Below are 4,904 nucleotides of genomic sequence, written 5' to 3' on the forward strand. Positions count from 1 at the left end.
TGAAGCATTTGCTATCTACAGATTGAAGTACAATCACTATTTTCCATTTAAAACTATGTGAGAGACATAGGTTTGTGAAGAATACAGTTTCTAATGGCAGGTCTTTGGAATTGAATAAATTTCATTATGTGGAATATGGAAGTAAAGATAAAGCTTTTATTGTCTTTCAGCCGCACTAGTGCTACATTCATTAGAGAAATTTTGAGGTGTAAAATGGGACTCAAAAAAAAAAAAATACAACCAAAATCAACTTTTTAAGAACCAATGGCTTTCAAGATGATGATTTCAACCATGGGGGATCATTCGCCACTTTTGGAGTAAAAAAGTAAAAAGATTTAAAAAAAGAGAAAAAAGCTATTTTTGCAATTCGTTTTTTCAACTTATCTCCCTATGGTTTTACACAAATTTCGAATGGGAGCACTCACTAGATGCAAAATTTAATTCCTCATCCAAGGATTACCCATGTTGCATACTTTCGATGGACCCTGCTACATGAAAAATGATAAATACATGAAAAACATGATTGCAATCACATTTTTCTTTATTTCTCATTTTTCGTGTAGCAGGGTCCATCCAAAAAATCCAAAGTATCCAACACGGGTACTTCTTGGATGAGGAATTCAATGATGCCTCCAATGAGTGCTCCCACTCTAAATTTGAGTAAAACCATAAGGAAATAAGTTGAAAATATGAGTTGGAAAAGTAGTTTTTTTTCCTTTTTCCCCTCTAAAATTTACTGATGTAATCTAATCTTATTTTATTATTTCCACTATTATTATATAATATTCCTTAGGATACACATTTTTTACCTCAATATTTATCTAATTCAACACAATAAAAAACCGCTAGCCTGTACATGATGCTAATATGAAATATTGTAAAAAATGGGAATGGAGATAAAATAGTACAACATTTTATTGAACTAGTTAACGAAGAAAAAATGTTTCAATTATGACAATGATAGGCAATGATAACTTTGTTGAGAGGTGTTTTCTATGCACCCTCTAATTTGTAATACTGTATAAAGTAAGTGCAAAAAAAACACTTTGCAACCTAAAATAAATCTTGCACAATCTATATAATTGTGACATAAGCATCAACTCTTTGATTTCCTTTGTTTTCACACTTAGAAATAATGTTCTCCAGTATTCTAGTTCTCTGAAACCTACTTTAAATATGCACTATATATGTGTATCCTTCTCCACACTTGCTTTTCTTTGCACATACACATTAATTTGTAGATCCTTCACTTCGCATTGCTTGCAAATCTATCTATAGTCAGTGCGAAATTCTAAACTGACATACAATACGATGCCCTTCCTTTGGATATTCTATATCTAGGTACTTTGCATATATGAAACAAAACAATAAAGTTTACTAAATATCCATATAATCTTTAATCACTTCGCACAATGTATCAACATTTCTTGTTTTGCACCTCGATATAAACACATTTATATAAGTCATAATGTGATATAGATTGTGATATAAGTCATGATACAATTTCTCCTACAATGTTAAATTAGCTTTATGTGAAATGTGAAGAAATAAAGCTTCATTAAGTAAGTGAATATCATGATTAAGCATTCTAGTTAGCGTTTACTAACTTTTCTGTTAATGATAGAATGCAAATTGCACACTGCTTTAATGTGTAACATTTTAATATTCATTAATTCGTGTTCTAGAATGTTACTATGTGCGGATGGGTAATGTATACGAAAATTTAAAAAAAATGAATGAAGATTCTTCGTCACATATTGCTTTTTGAAAATCCCTTTACTCTTCCATAATAGATATATGCATTATTTAGTATTAAAATATTACCAATACTATATAATAACATGCGTAAGTGTGGAACATCAGCGAACACTATTGTGTAGTGTGTGGAAGCTATGTGAAATGAGCTCTCCTACACATCTACATTGCCATTTCAGAAGAGGTTCATGGTGAAATATTTAGATTGGGGAGAAATGGGCAATTATTGTTTAGAAAATTGTACATCGAATATTATAGATGGATGTAGCGTAATCACTGGATCATTACAAAGGAATCATAAACAAGATGCGATATAGTTGTAGCCGAGGACATGGAATTGATTGTTTAAATCTTTTTTGATTGAGAAATTTCTTCATGCATTCAATTTCTCAATTAACATGAAAATCATGCAGTTCCACCGGGGTGAGATTTCATTTTTCCAAGTTTTCTCAACATTTTGTATAACCTTTAATCAACCAATTAGCTTCATTGGATAATTTTGTGTTTTGCGAATATCTTTCACTATACGGAGAGATTTTACTATGCAAAGAGATTTATGTGTAGACATTTCATTGTTTAGAGAGTTTTGTATGAATATGTTTCAGTATTCGAAGAGATTTCACTATGCAAAAAGCTTTCATTGTGCTGAAATTTTTTCATAGAGAGATTTCATTGTGCAAAGTACAAAACCTTTAATCAATTAATTAGTTTTATAGATTTATGTAGAGATATTTCATAAACAATGAGAAAAGATGATGCCACACATATTCCTTTTCGCATATCCCTTTACTCCGCCATAATGGACATATGCATTATTCAGTGTTAAATTATTACCAATGAAACACGAAGCATAGAAGCTATGTTGAATTAGCTCTCCTTTGCATCAAAATTTCCATTTCAAAGGAAGTTCATGGTGAAATATTTATATTCAGGAGCAATGGGAAATTATCCTTTAGCAAATTGTGCATAAATATTGTAGATTCACTTAAAAACAACTGTCATTGGTTAAGGTCATGCCTGTGACAAAACTTTAAAGTTTGTCACCAGTGCTGTATATGGTGACAGTCCTTAAAAAAATATTGATGTAAGTGCATATAGTGATGGTCCTTTAAGTTTTGTCACCAAAGCCATTTTCAATGACACTTTTGGTGAGGGTTGTTAAAGGCCAATCACTAATTATCTCTTTGGTGACACTTCTAGTGGCGATATTTTATCGGTCCTCACCAAAGATATTTTTGGTTACTTTTGGTGATGGTCAAAAAATATTCGTCATCTTTGATCATTCCAATGAGTTTTTAGTGACACTGTGTGATTTTTTCTATATTTTTTGTCAAAATATAATGATTTAAGGCCATTATTATGGAGTCTTTTGTATGATGTGTTGAAGGCTATAATGGTGAAAGTCAATCAATTTGTTAAGAATTAGTTAGTGTGTATCATTTCCCTCAAGTAATGATAATATAGTTTTCCTGTGAGTCTACACATGACTCATCTTAGTTAGGTTTATTATGTATCAAATTTACTTTAGATGAAGTTCCACTAGTGTGTGTAGGGACCATATTATTTAATACATAATCAAGCTCAATCAATTCTATTAATGCTAGATACCTAGCACTCCTCAACACTCCTAGCACACCTTGACATTCTTTGGCACACACTAACATTCCTTGGCACCTCACATGTCTTGGAACATATTTGTACCTAGAACAACTTTCCATGACCAGGACACCCAAGAACATGTTGGCATGCCCTAGAAAAACATAGCACTACCCTATCAAGTGTTGGCATGCCTTGTAGTCCCTATCATGCTTTTGAACACCTTAGCATGCATTGACATACATTAGCACTTGGCACTCATTGACACTTTCCATGTATTAGAACATATTGTTAGTGTTCCTAACATGGCCCTTTTGAAAAAGGTAAAGTTCTAATTTATTAACCATCTTATGTATTCATTTCCTTGCATTTTATCTTGGTCCTCCATTTTGTTTCCTTGACGCTTCTTAACACATATTGGCACACCCTAGCACCTTTCACATCTTAGCATGCGTTAGCCCATGGCATGTATTAGAATGTCTTTGCAATATTTGGCACATGTTAGCATACCCTAGAAAACCCTAGCACACTTTGGAACTTCATAACATGCCTTGGTATTCCCTAGCATGCCTTATCACTACCTAGCATACATTTTCACTCCCTCCTTGCCACTCCTAACACTCATTAACTCACTCTAGCACAAAATAATATCCATTCATTTCCATCCATTTTGGCATAGTGCTCCCTTGTGTTGCACTAATACTCCCTAACACTCCTTGGTATGCATTGGAACCCTCTGTCACATCTTAGCACTCTTCAACATGCCCTACCACTCCATAGCATGTGTAGAAACATTAGGCAGATAAATCCCTCTTTCTAACAAGAGTGATCTCCCTAGATCCTAGACAAAAACTAGAAACAAATAGATAATCAAGCTAATTCCTTCCGTAAATCGATATTTTCTTGAATCATAAGCTAAAAAGGTGAGAAATGGAAACTCATACCTTATTACGACATGATTGATGAAGATTCCCCTTTGTGCTTCAGTGCAGCTCCTCTCATTGATCTCAATTCTCTCCAAGAATGATAAGATCTCCAACCTAATTACTCCAACATATACTTACTCTCCTCAGCCTCCCCCAATTCCCCCACCTCTGGCTTGATTAATAGGCCAAAAGGAAGTAGTTTGAGATCCTTAGTGCAATGATGAGATCCACTAAAAGAGGGATGAGGACTCCTTGAAGAATGTGAATTAGTTCCATCAAAAATGAGGTTAGGCTCGAATAAACATGAGTTTGAGGCTTTTTGTTGGGAATGATTTTCCCAACAATGCTTCTAAATCTCACTTTTTATTTTTATTTTTTATTGATTTACCTGTGCATTTTTTGTTAAGAAGTAGAGCATAGTTCTGCACAGTTTACAATGGAAGAAACTGCACATGTGCAGTTTTTATTCAGAAAAGCTGCGCAAATGCTCAAAAGCAGGGTTTTGTACCATGAGATCCATAAATTCAACTTTCTTCAAGGTATATAAGTTGTTGACTTGCAAGGTAGTGTTTCATGACGCTTGGATGGATGGCGAGAGATCCATTTTTCATGATTATTTGTGATGGT

Source organism: Pinus tabuliformis, chromosome 9, assembly GCF_031772625.1.
Source record: "Pinus tabuliformis cultivar Carrire ecotype Pingquan chromosome 9, CPIR1, whole genome shotgun sequence".
In the NCBI taxonomy this organism is placed as follows: Eukaryota; Viridiplantae; Streptophyta; class Pinopsida; order Pinales; family Pinaceae; genus Pinus; species Pinus tabuliformis.